At 40.5% G+C, this 14,300-nt stretch overlaps 1 protein-coding gene across 2 annotated transcripts in view; it reads left to right on the top strand.

The window, feature by feature from the left end:
- kdm4b (lysine (K)-specific demethylase 4B) overlaps positions 1–14,300 on the top strand; it is a 280,148-nt gene that overhangs the window by 19,432 nt on the left and 246,416 nt on the right. Inside the window, exon 2 of one of the 2 annotated variants that reach the window (XM_055658796.1) lies at positions 4,780–4,847. The exons of the other annotated variant lie outside the window; for it this stretch is intronic. The gene's annotated coding sequence lies outside the window, so the exon portion shown is untranslated. The remainder of the gene's footprint in view (positions 1–4,779; positions 4,848–14,300) is intronic. 2 annotated transcript variants of the gene reach the window in all.

A 14,300-nucleotide genomic window follows, 5' to 3' on the forward strand; every position in this document is an offset into this window, starting at 1 on the left:
TTCCCACCAATAAATCTCAGATTCTACCAGTCGCATACATTGCCTATATTCTAGGAACAATAATGGCCTTCTCTTTGAAAGGTGTGGAATTTAATTGGAGCACTTGGACGTAAAGCATGCAGTCACCTGGAGAGCACACACATTCCACAAGGATAGATTCGAGGACAGGATTGAGCCCAGTCTCTGAGGTTACGGGGCAGTAGTTAATTTATCTGTGCTGCTGTGCGAATAGTATCTTTAATTCTTTCCCTCGTTGTAGACCGCAAGGCCATCATTTTTCTGTTAGATTTTATGTCTACCACCAGATAATAGTTAAATGCAAATATTTTATAATTTAAAGTTAGTAGGATTGACTCTGTTCTCTTTAGCTCTCACCAAGAACTTCCCTTAATTACTTTTTATAACTGGCAATAGATTGATTATGTATGTGTAATATTGGGTGGCGCCACCGCAGTGGCTGCCTCGTCAGCAGCTCATTAGTCCTTTCGCCTTTTCTGTTATTTTTAGTGCGTCTATATGTATGTTTTAATGTTTCTCATGTATGTCTTATGTGGAGGGTGGCGGGGAGGGGGAATAGGGGGAAACCATTTTTCAGTCACTTACGTGGACGGAGATACGCCTTTTCTCTGTGTCCCCATGTTGCTTCTTCCCCCCCCCCCCCCCCCCCGGCCTACCAACTGGATTGGCGTGGCCTTTCCTACCGTAGACCGGCCCAGAGCTTCAGCATCAGGTGCAGCGCTGAATTATCATCGCGGAGCCTGCGATCCTGCCGAGGATCGCCAGTGTTGAAGCTCCGTTCATCGGGGCCTGCTGACTTTAACATCGTGGAGCTGTGGTCTGTGGAGCTTCTAGCTGCGGGCGCGGAGCTTCGAGCCGCGGGTCCTGAGCTAACTTTAATATTGCGGAGGCCTGGGATCTTTTGCCGAGGATCACCAGTGTTGGAGCTCCGTCCAGCTCGGCCTATGGATTTTGAAAGCAGTGGCCGATTCGGAAACTTGAAGCCGCAGTGTGTGTTCCGATCCCGGCGAGAGGGCCTGTAAATCGGGCCGTCCTCAGTGACGATTGCGGAGGGTTCTAGGCCCAGACCACGGGTGAACAAAGAGGAAGATGACTGAAATTTATTGCCTTCCATCACAGTGAGAAATGTTGATTCCGCTGTGGTGGATGTTTACAATAATAATAATAACTTTATTTGTTAAGCACCTTAAAAAAACAACCAAAGCTGACCAAAGTGCTGTGCAAAAAAAAAAAATAAGCAAGACATCATAAAACAGGCAGAACAACAGAACATACAGCTAACACGAGGCGCATAAATTATATACGAAATTCAACAATAAATTTAAAGACATAAAACACGAGTATGAACCACGCAGTAAAATCAAGTAAATAAATAAGTCGACACCTTACTGGTCTACAAAGGCCACGGAGAATAGATGTGTCTTCAGGAGTGATTTAAAAACAGCTAGAGAAGGGGCCTGTTTAACGTCTAGAGGCAATTCATTCCATAATCTCGTAGCTGACAGGTTAAATTCAATTGTGTATTGTGTTCTTTATATTTGTATGACTTTGTGGTAACTCAAATTTCACTGTACCAATTGGTGCATGTGACAATAAATGTGAACTTGAACATGGTGTATGTACAATTTGATTCTCAACTGAGTGTTGAAACATAACAGTCAACATCTAGACTGCTTGCTTCTATCTACAATTACCTGCCACCCCCCCCCCCCCCCCTTTTACTTGCACCATTGCTTAAAATCTGTATATGTTTCCACTTTCCAGATTTTTTTCTCTCCCAACTGCTTAGTAGTCCTATAGAAAGACCCATTTGGCTCTCTTATCCATCACTGTTTGCTATCCTTAACATTTATGTGAATTACTTGAAGGGTGCTTTCTGCATAAAAAAATCCTGTGTTTGGAATGTATTTGTATTTGAAATTCATAAAGACATTTTATTATCTGACTGTTTGAAAGAAGTTGATGGGTATGGTGACTGAGTATTACTCCAAAATGTCTTCCGTATTGTAATTTGCTTCATTTATAAAGTGAATTTCCTTCGAATCCGGCTTGATTAAGATACAAATGCGCATTTTGTGGGTAAATTGACCAAAGGAATCCCAAAACAAAGAGATTAGGTCATATTTTTATATATTCTATCTACTTTCTGCAGAAGATTTTTTCAATTTCCTGTGTATCTGTCAGCATTGATTTATTGGTCGTATTCTTGTCTCAGAATTAGAAAGCATTGAATGTAAATCTTATCCCATGGATTTGAATGCATAATTCAGGTGCATATTTCAGTACAGTACATGAAGTATTCCACTAATAAAGGTAATGTTCTTTTCCTGAGGCACACTCTTTCCTTAGAGTGTATATGAAAATGTTATGACATTTGAGGAAGAGCGGAGGATGACTTCTCTGTGTTCCAGGCAAGATTATTAGCAACACAACTTGATCCTTGTTTCTGGGACGGTGCTGTGTGAAAATTTATCTATGCAGCAGTTACGACAAAAAATTATTTAATTGTCTGTAAACCATGTAAGGTTCTTCTGACTTCTGCCGTTATAGCCAGTTTTGTTTTAAATTATATGGTTGCTTTGATGTACGTTGTTTTATTTTGTACTGTATTGTACTGATTGTACATCCTGTTCTTTTAAATAAAACCAGAATATTTTTTTTTACTGGGCTTTTGTTTGATAATGAAAGTCAAGCATTGAAATTCTATAAATTTTATGTTTTGGGTTTTTACTTGTAATTTCAAGGTATTGATTGCTTGTAGTACTGTGATTACTACAATATAACAATAAAGGAATCTAATTCTAATTCTAATTAAATGCTATTCCCTTGGTTAAGCTGCCCTCTTCCATTTTTCAGCTCTGATGCCAATCTCCATTCCCTCTCCAGGTACTGGTCACTCATAAGTTTAGTTTAGTTTATTGGCATGTGTACCGAGGTACAGTGAAAAGCTTTTGTTGTGTGTTTACCAGTCAGCAGAAAGACAATACATGATTACAATCTAGTCATTCATGGTGTCTAGATAAATGATGAAGGGAATAATGTGAATAACGTTTAGTGCACGTTAAAGCTAGTAAAGCCCAATCAAAGGTAGTCCAAGGATCTCCAATGAGGTGGATAGTAGTTCAGGACCAACATAGAAACTAGGTGCAGGAGTAGGCCATTCGGCCCTTCGTGCCAGCACCGCCATTCAATATGATCATGGCTAATCAGTATCCCGTTCCTGCTTTTCCCCCATATCCATTGATTCCGTTAGCCCTAAGAGGTATATCTAACTTTCTCTTGAAAACATCTAGTGAATTGGCCTCCACAGCCTTCTGTGGCAGGGAATTCCACAGATTCACAACACTGGGTGAAAAAGTTTGTATTCATCTCAGTCCTAAATGGCCTACACCTTATTCTTAAACTGTGACTCTTGGTTCTGGACTGCCCCAACATCGGGAACATTTTTCCTGCATCTAGTCTGTCCAATCCCTTAAGAATTTTATATGTTCTCTAGTTGCTAGACTGCTCTCTAAGTTGTGGTAGGATAGTTTAGTCGCCTGATAACAACTGAGAATAAACTGTCCCTGAATCTGTAGTTGTGTGTTTTCACACTTCTATACCTTTTACCCGATGGTAGAAGGGAGAAGAGGGAGTAGCCAGGGTGGACTCATCCTTGATTATGCTGGTGGCCCTGCAGAGGCAGCGTGAGGTAAAAATGGAGTCAATGGAAGGGAGGTTGGCTTATGTGATGGTCTGGGCAGTGCCCACACTTCTCTGCAATTTATTGCGGTCTTGGATTTTAGAGTTAGAGTTGTTGGTGACATGCCGAACTTCTTAAGCCTTCTATGGGAAAAGTAGTCCCTCTGCTGGTCCTTGGTCTTCAAATGTCCTCATTTAAAGCTTTCATTTGTTTACCTCATCAAGGCGAGGTCTGACTGCAGTTCTGATACCCTAAAGGCAGGACTTGATGGTGCTGTAGATGGTGCAAAGAAATTGCAAAGAGTAATGGTATTAGAATTTATTTTGACTGATGAATTAGCTACATTTCTCAACTCTTTAGTGTGATTAGTTTTTCTAGGTACATGTCAAGAGATATTTAAAATAATTATATAAATCATGGAAATGCTGTTTGTGAAAAAAAGTGAGGTTGCTTGGAACATAATCCAAATTAAATGGACATTAATCTAATCCCGAATGGCCTAACTCTGCTCCTATGATTTATGAACATTGATGGTGCATGATTTCCAGAAACCCTCATGGATTTCTTATATTGAGTTCCAGTAGCTTATTGATAAAGGAGCAGTGTGTTGTTATGCTAAACAATCTACACCTGAAGGTCCAGATCTTGTAACTAAGTCAGGCCAAGAACAGAAATGCTACAGTTATTGTTGGCGGACTGTTTAGGAGTGCAAGTTCACCAGCGATCTCGCTCCTGATCTACACCCAGTGGCCCAAGCTCAAAATGCACCTCTACTGATGCTCTAAAGGGATGCGCCTCACTTTGGCTGCAAGGCAACTGCAAGTCTGTTGGGATTTGTTCAGAAATACATGCAAGGTTTTTGCTATTTGGGTAAACTACCAGAGAGCCAGGCTATATGAGTGTTGATGATTTCATCAGACATGAGAAGAAAATCAGAAAAGCGTTATAAATTTTCTATGTCCCGTTTAAAAGACATTCTTGACTGGTCTCCTTGGTAGCTAATACAATGTGATATTTTGAGATCTGGAGTACTCCCTGTAATCAACACTCCTAACGCACCTCCCTATTCTTAATTGCAGGTGCAAAACATCTATTTACTTGTCGTGTCTACTCATGAAATAGTACCAACTGTCTTCTAATATATACGGTAGGCAAAGTGTCATGTGACTGTCTTACAAAATATAAAAAACAGATGGTCACGGATAAATTGTCAAGCTCCTTGGAGAAAATTGAGCTCTACCAATGCACATGCTGCCTCTAAAGCTGCTTGTGTTGGTTTAATTGGGATTTGCATGTTGTTTATGTTTTGTACTTTTATATAATCTCATCATGTTTTAACTTAATAAACTGAACAAGAAATAACCATAGCGTGTCGTTTAAATCAGATAAACATGAATTTGAAATTACTGATTACTGTCCTGAATTATTATGTGTAATCTTTAATGAGAAACCTTGTGTGGTCCTTTTGTTAGCATTACTACTCATTGTTGTGCTCGTGCCAAAAAGACAGCCGTAGCAGGATCTTTTAATTTGCCAGCTCAAAGGAACATACCTTGCTATTGTAGCTGTGTGATCTTCATTCAACTGGACATAGCCCACTGCTGGTCATGTCTTAGTAACTTAAAGTCAAAGCACAGCTTCCATGTTTATATATGCTCCTCTTCCAATGCACAGCACATGGTGAGTGTAATTGTGCTGTGCATTTCAGAGTAAAGTGTATGTCCATAAATTCTTGAAGACAGCAATGCAGATAAAGTTATTAAGAAGGCGTATGGGATATTGCCCTTAATTAGTTGAGCCAATTAATACAGAAAAGGGAAAATATGCTTCAATTTTATCAAACCTTAGGACTCGAGCTGAGATCTGATTGTGCGGTCTGTTCATGACACTACAGGAAGGATGTGATAATGCTGTAGGGGGTGCAAAGGAGATTCACCGGGATGTTGTCTGAGATGGAGTAATTCAGTTATGAAGAGAGACTGAAAAAGCCTGGAATGCTCTTATTGAGACAGAGAAGGTTAAAGTTGCATGATTGAGGTATATGAAATTGAAGTACATAGATTATGGTAGATTGCAAGAAATTTGCAGTAAATGAAATCAGAGAGCACAGGGTAAGGGGAAAGAGATTCAAGTCCGCCGTCTTCACATAGAGAGTGATAAGTATCTGGAAGGCACTGCCTAGGAGAGTGGTTGAAGCTAGGTTGCTGACAACATTTAAGAAGTGCTTGAATTGTTTTGGCTTATGGGTAGAATGGACAAAGGGGTGGATGATGGGTTCAATACAGAAAAATGCTCATTTGTTCGTGAAGAAATTGTTTATTTTATTTTTGGCACCATTACATAGAAACATAGAAACATAGAAATTAGGTGCAGGAGTAGGCCATTCGGCCCTTCGAGCCTGCACCGCCATTCAATATGATCATGGCTGATCATCCAACTCAGTATCCCGTACCTGCCTTCTCTCCATACCCCCTGATCCCCTTAGCCACAAGGGCCACATCTAACTCCCTCTTAAATATAGCCAATGAACTGGCCTCAACTACCCTCTGTGGCAGAGAGTTCCAGAGATTCACCACTCTCTGCGTGAAAAAAAGTTCTTCTCATCTCGGTTTTAAAGGATTTCCCCTTTATCCTTAAGCTGTGACCCCTTGTCCTGGACTTCCCTAACATCGGGAACAATCTTCCTGCATCTAGCCTGTCCAACCCCTTAAGAATTTTGTAAGTTTCTATAAGATCCCCTCTCAATCTTCTAAATTCTAGAGAGTATAAACCAAGTCTATCCAGTCTTTCTTCATAAGACAGTCCTGACATCCCAGGAATCAGTCTGGTGAACCGTCTCTGCACTCCCTCTATGGCAATAATGTCCTTCCTCAGATTTGGAGACCAAAACTGTACGCAATACTCCAGGTGTGGTCTCACCAAGACCCTGTACAACTGCAGTAGAACCTCTCTGCTCCTATACTCAAATCCTTTTGCAATGAAAGCTAACATACCATTCGCTTTCTTTACTGCCTGCTGCACCTGCATGCCTACCTTCAATGACTGGTGTACCATGACACCCAGGTCTCGCTGCATCTCCCCCTTTCCCAATCGGCCACCATTTAGATAATAGTCTGCTGTCCTGTTTTTGCCAACAAAATGGATAACCTCACATTTATCCACATTATACTGCATCTGCCAAACATTTGCCCACTCACCCAGCCTATCCAAGTCACCCTGCAGTCTCCTAGCATCCTCCTCACAGCTAACACTGCCCCCCAGCTTAGTGTCATCCTGCAAACATGGAGATATTGCCTTCAATTCCCTCATCCAGATCATTAATATATATTGTAAATAGCTGGGGTCCCAGTACTGAGCCTTGGGGTACCCCACTAGTCACTGCCTGCCATTGTGAAAAGGACCCGTTTACTCCTACTCTTTGCTTCCTGTTTGCCAGCCAGTTCTCTTTCCACATCAATACTGAACCCCCAATGCCTTGTGCTTTAAGTTTGTATACTAATCTCTTATGTGGGACCTTGTCGAAAGCCTTCTGGAAGTCCAGATACACCACATCCACTGGTTCTCCCCTATCCACGCTACTAGTTACATCCTCGAAAAATTCTATAACATTCGTTAGACATGATTTACCTTTCGTAAATCCATGCTGACTTTGTCCAATGATTTCACCACTTTCCAAATGTGCTGCTATCCCATCTTTAATAACTGACTCTAGCAGTTTCCCCACTACCGATGTTAGACTAACTGGTCTGTAATTCCCCATTTTCTCTCTCCCTCCCTTCTTAAAAAGTGGGGTTACGTTTGCTACCCGCCAATCTTCAGGAACTACTCCAGAATTTAAAGAGTTTTGAAAGATTATTACTAATGCATCCACTATTTCTGGAGCTACTTCCTTAAGTACTCTGGGATGCAGCCTATCTGGCCCTGGGGATTTATCGGCCTTTAATCCATTCAATTTACCCAACACCACTTCCCGGCTAACCTGGATTTCACTCAATTCCTCCAACTCCTTTGACCCGCGGTCCCCTGCTATTTCCGGAAAATTATTTATGTCTTCCTTAGTGAAGACCGAACCAAAGTAGTTATTCAATTGGTCCGCCATATCCTTGTTCCCCATGATCAACTCACCTGTTTCTGACTGCAAGGGACTTACATTTGTTTTAACTAATCTCTTTCTTTTCACATATCTATAAAAACTTTTGCAGTCAGTTTTTATGTTCCCTGCCAGTTTTCTTTCATAATCTATTTTTCCTTTCCTAATTAAGCCCTTTGTCCTCCTCTGCTGGTCTTTGAATTTCTCCCAGTCCTCCGGTATGCTGCTTTTTCTGGCTAATTTGTACGCATCATCCTTCGCTTTGATACTATCCCTGATTTCCCTTGTTATCCATGGATGTACTACCTTCCCTGATTTATTCTTTTGCCAAACTGGGATGAACAATGCCAAACTGGGATGAACAATGCCAAACTGGGATGAACAAGTAACAACATTACGAAGGTGCAGTGAAAAGATTTTTGTTGCGTGTTATCCAGTCAATGAAAAGACTATATGTTTACAATCAAGCCGTCCAGAGTGTACAGATACAGGATAAAGGGTATGGTATTTAGTGCAAGATAAATTTCTATTAATGATAATCCAAAGGTCTCTGATGAGGTCACACTCTAGCTGGTGAGAGGACGGTTCAGTTGCCTGATAACAGCTGAGAAGAAACTGACCATGAATGTGGAGGTTTGCGTTTTCAAACTGGCCTGTTTCCTGTATATTTCAGTGATTCTAATGTGTTACCCATCTCGTATATTGCACTCTGCATTCACAATGTGGCCTCCTTTACACAAGAGAGATCATGCATAGCTTGGAGGTGTTCTGCAAAGCAGTTCTCCTATCAACCCACATGATGATCCTGTCTTCCAACTGCCTGTAACTTGAAATCCCTGTTCCAATGAAGCTAATCAGTAGGTTAAGGATTAGCATCTTATCTTCTATCACGGCTTATCAGGACTGTCAAATTCAACAATTTCTCTTTATTAACAGTGTATTTCTGGTCTATGCTTACCTATCTATGCTAGTAATTCAGCTTTTGTCTCTTGATATTTCTAGCATTCTTTTTGTTACAAATTTCAGGAGTGTCTCTGACCTGCATTTCACAGATTTTAGAACATGTGCCCTATCTCTGTCGCGAGGTAGTGCTGAGATGGCAACATACATCAGAATCCTGTAACTTTTTTCTTGGTGTGATGGTTAGTTTAAAAATTAATGATTCATAGCTCGATTTCTCGGCTGAGACTGCTCAGTATCAAGAGAAATTAACTGGTACAACTGGGAGCCATTAGCACATATACAGTCAAATCAAGTGTTAAAATTAAGGGGTCAGTACAATTACAGATGGCATTAATTTGAGCGAAGATTAGTATTCTTGTTTGTTTTGCTTAAATCTTATCAAAATAAGTATTAAGCCTGAGGAGAGCACTTGGAGGGGTATAGCATTACAGACTTTTTTTGTGCCGGTAAGCACCCTTTTATTAAACGTATGTGTCATGTGGTCAGAAAACAAATTAATAATGTTTAACTTTTTGGACGTGCTGGTACACCATGCTAGCATGTACAGCACTTCGTTTGGATGGTAATATAGTGGAGGACAGGGTGTTTCAAGTCTTAAGTGGCAGCGGACAAAATCCAATGAAGTTGGCAGTAGGTTATGTTTTTGATTATGCGTTATTTTATTCTGCTAAATTAGCCGTGTACATCACAACCTTACTATCTCCTCTTATTGTTGAGGGCAGATTATCAGTTTGAAAATGTGAATCATAATTTTGTATGCCGATTTCCAATCTGAAATTTTCTCTTTTTTTGTAGTTTCCTAATAATGGCATTATCCAGCAATAAATCTACTAATTTATTTTGCCTCGGAAAACACCTTGGATATCAGAATTATCTTACATCATTGGTGGGGCCAAGGCACTTGTCTTCCCATGGTCATCATATCAGTCATCATTAGTTCCCTCTTAATGTTCAAATATGTTTTTGTAATGGTGCGGATTTACATAAACCATATTCTGCATTTATTTAGCTTGAGTGGTTGTTAATTTTAATGCAAGGTCTGGTGTGTGTATATGTTGGTGGTGGGGCCAACTTTTTGAATCATTTATGATCAGACGGAAGTAGTACTAGTTTATATAATGTGTGGAGTAACACAGTGGTTAATGAGGACATCAATGTGGTAGCTGGTTAAAATAAGAGAGAGTCAACTTTGATCCCAAATTGTACTGGTAGCAGTAAGCAGAAGATAATAGATAACTGGCATTTTTGGAAGATGAAGGGTTGTTTTGGGTATGTTTTGTAGCATTCCCCGTTTTGTTGTAGTATATTAATACATTTTTAATTTAGGCATGAATGTACGGAGCATGATAAAGAAGCCTTCAGGTGAATTCAAATTCTGCTTTGTAGTTGATAACAGGCTTGTTTGGTGAAATGGGCAGGAAAGTGTCAAAAGGAATTCAATTCAGAGAAGTCTGAAGTAATGCAGATGAGAAGGAAGAAGAAGGCATGAGAGGTACAGAGGAACCTTGGAGGGCATGTTTGGAGATTGTTTAAAAACGGCTGAACAGGATAATAAAGTGGTTTAAAAAAGTAACACAATGCTTTCCTTGTATTGTGGAGGCGTATAAAAACAAAGTTGTGCTGGTATTGTGTGCAATATTTAGACCACAGATTCAGTACTGTGTTTGGCTGGTCTTCACTTTCTAGGAAAGATGTGATTATACAGGAGAGGATGCAGGGGATATTTATGAGGAGACTGCCAAAATTGGAACATTTTACACGAGGAATGATAGGATAGGCTGACGTCGTTTGCTTTCAATGGAGCAAGGAAGCTGTGATGTGTAAAGTTACAAGAGGCTGGGACTAAAAAGGAATGACTTGTTTTTGAATCCTCTGTGATGGGACAGATTTAAAATAATTGGTGAGTAGTTTCAGTTGGCCATACGGAATTTTTAATAATAATTCGATACTGGGGCAAATTCTCCTCTCCTCTGTGGTCTCACTATTATATTTAAGAATCAATTATTGACTGGCTGGCTGAAGGGGAATGAGAAAATCATTTTCAATCACTGGTTGACGTTTGGTTTTATAGGCAGGAAGGTTTATCATTTTTGAAGTATTTGTATGTGTACTTGAAGATCTATGATCTTCAGGGGTCTGGATCAAATACTGGAAGATTGGATTATTCTGGGTTAAGTCTCTTTTGACTAAAACAGATGCAATTAATCTTGATTGTAGCTGTCAGAAAATTTATGGTAAAAGAGCCAGTGTATTGAAAAACTGAAGTTGAAGGAAAAGTGTTGTCATTGGAACGACTTGTTTAATATTATGATAGGTCTCTATTGCGAAAGCAGAAGCTTGAGTACAATACTAGTTTTGACACTCCCTTTTGCTTTGGGACTCAAGATTTTAATCACAAACCTGATGTGCTGAAGGTCCACGGGAAGACATGTCAATATAAGATGGCTAAAAATTGGCCAGTTGGGAAAGATATCTGGAATTTTTTTGCTTTAGTCCTGCTGAAATCCTGAATCCACAGAGTTTGGTTTTATAATGCAACATGGGTATTGAATTCTGTTGGAGCAAAGAGATGAGCATTTCTGCCATCAACCTGCCGTGACAATTCTGTTATCGGTGTACTACCACGTGTTTTGCATTATTGCAGCGACGTCTGCATTCTAAACAAATGTGACCACAAAGTAGAGTGTAGTTATCCCCACTTCGCCTTGTCTCTCTTTGCCATCAAACTGAATTTAAAAGTAACTTGTGGTATAGAGAACCAACTTAACTGTTCACAAGCAGAGTTTTGAATTTTCTAATCAAAGTATCAAAATGTAAATTAGAGGCCTTGAGGAAAGTTATGGACGTGCTTATAAATGTTGTTTTGAAAGCTTCCTCTGGTCATATAGGTGAACGTGGCATTTAGCTGCAAAATATAATCTCTGATAACACAAACGGCCAAAGATTTCCAGCTAATACATTTTATTATTGCTTTTAACAAATTGTAATCCTGTACAAATTCTGTGTTGACAAAGTAAGTGAATTTTAACCTAGTATTTTCAATCTGTCAATGATATCAATTCCCAGCAGGTGGCAAATTAAAACCTGATTCTAAAGTCTGTTGCCCTTTGCCAGTGTACCAACTGCAACAAGTGCAGTTTGGTTTTAATTATCTTTGTGCTGTTTTCATTCAACAGTTTTTATGCTGCTTGCAAAAAGTGTTGATAGCCGTTATGTGCAGCACACATAGTTAGCGGGATTCTTAATAGACAAGTGCCAGAAATGCCAAAAGTAACCACTTTTCAAACAAAATAATTGGAGCACCCGTACTACATGGCTGTTTGCAAGCATAGATACTCAAAATTCTCGCCGCAGGCTCTGTCTGCAGACCTTCACTATGATAGTAATGTGGAAATGCTCAAAAAGCAAAACGGCAACAGCATAGCCCTTTTCCATTTCATCCACAGACTTTGTATAACGGAATGTTATTTATCAGACCCAGTCTGACGAAGGGCTCGACCCGAAAAGTCACCCTATCCATAATTACTGCTGATAATTTAGTAACCTTTTAAGCTGTAGATGCTTAGTTGAAGCAAGATGTTTTATTGGATTACTTTACGGTGTTTAAGTTAGTGGAATCAGTTAATGCTACGGTGACATATAACTAGCAGGGAGAGTATGTGCACAAACTGATAAATTAGTTTTTGTTAAGTATGACATCACCTTAGCTGGCCCATTGGCTTCAAGATAAGCTTCTTTCCAGTCTTGTTTTTTCTAGGTTCTGAAATAGTTGATGAGGCCAAAGTGGGAACTGTAGATTCTCCCACAGATGGGACAAGAGCTTTCTAACAGGGCGGTCAGGACGTTTGTGAGATGGGGCATATGACCGTCTGCTGTCGCACAGTTTCTGCGTGGTCCAGATGCATGTGATTCAGATTCCCATTGCATTGTGAACGGTAATGGGTCGGAGGCTCCCAGAAGTCGGGAGGGATGTTGCTTTCCTTCGAGGAGGTCTTGAACATTTATTTGAACCTTTTGCTCTTGCTCCTTGGTAATTTCTGCTCATGACAAAGCTTGGTATAGAGTGTCCGTTTTAGGAGTCTGGTGTCGGGCATGGGAATGATGTGGCTTGCTGAGTGTGGCTGAAGTATAATAGTGGATGTTGGCCTGGGACAGGGCACAGACACAAGTTCCTTTCTCTCCCAGTGAAATTGGAGGACTTTGTGGAGACACATTGGTGGTATTTTTCTCGTGTCTTCAGATACCTGCTGTGGGTAGTCTGTCTCTGAAGGATGTAGGAAAGCAAGAACACCACTTAACCATGAGTCCTGTGTCATGTCTGGGGATTTTCAGACACCTTCAATTGACCAAAGACTCTTCTGGCTCTTTGAATGCGGTGGTGAACCCTGCACCAAGATGTGCCTGCCCAGATGTTGAAAGTGGCCTGTGCTTTCCAGGATCTTTCTGAAAGCATTAATCATCAGAGGACAATGGGTTGCAGCAGGTATGGATTATTGAGGGGTATTCATCTTGTGGGTGTTTAATATAAGACGCATCTTCTTCTCAGCTGATGATGACTTGCAGCTCAGCTTCTAAGCTTGTGCAGAGCTGTGTGGTAGCCTTCCTACTGAGGTCAGAGTGACTTTGATTCAGTTTCTTCCCCTCCTTTGTCAGACTTCTGAATGGTCTTTCCATAAGCTACGGTACTGTATGATTCACCTCTACCCCATTGTGTATATTGGACTTTGTCTCTGGAACTGGAATGCTATAAGATGAGACGGTGCACTAGTGTGCACTAGCTCACATCTAGAAAATTACTTTGCTCTTCTGGTTTGCCCCTCCAGAAAGTGGTGTATCCATTGCTTTGTTAATTGAACCGGCCATCTCCTGATGTTGTAGCTTACTCAGTGCAGTGTCCGAGTTCCCAAACAACATATTAGCCGAGTGGCCAGGTCTAATGGTACTCGAATTGTTCATGAAGATCCTTGCATTCCAGGTTTGCAACTTCATAGTGTGGACTGTTTGTGCCTGGTTTCATTTTTACATGGGGTAGCCTCTGCATACTGCCCATAATATGGGCTTCATAGATCAATGTTTTAAGCCAGTGGCAACAGATCTGTGTAGTTGGTAACTGGACTCTGCTCCCTGTGCATTAATGCACAGAAAGTTCCTTGTATTTGAATGATTGTGTGGCTGAGGTTGCTTACCATTCTTTTGAGGCAGTGGGTAGTATTACAGAGGGTTGTGATGCTTCTCCATCAAACATATATTTTGTTGCCTTCAGGAAGATGGTGCTGAGCTGCCATCATGGGTGGAAGATAGTTCTGCAGTGCTGTGAGGTGGGCAGAGCCAAACATTTGACCCTGAGACTCATCCTTATGTAGTATGGTCTATCCAGTCACCAGACTTCATTTGGCATTGCAGGGTTGCATTTATGTGCCAAATGCAGGCAAGTTGGGCCGGTTTCCACGCTCTATGACTCTATTATGTGTTTTAAAAAAAATCCTTGTTTATTATTAACTATTTGAAAATCTCGCTCACCAAGTCAATGACGAGAGTTGCCAAAAA

Source organism: Leucoraja erinacea, chromosome 29 (assembly GCF_028641065.1).
Source record: "Leucoraja erinacea ecotype New England chromosome 29, Leri_hhj_1, whole genome shotgun sequence".
NCBI classification, from domain to species: domain Eukaryota; kingdom Metazoa; phylum Chordata; class Chondrichthyes; order Rajiformes; family Rajidae; genus Leucoraja; species Leucoraja erinaceus.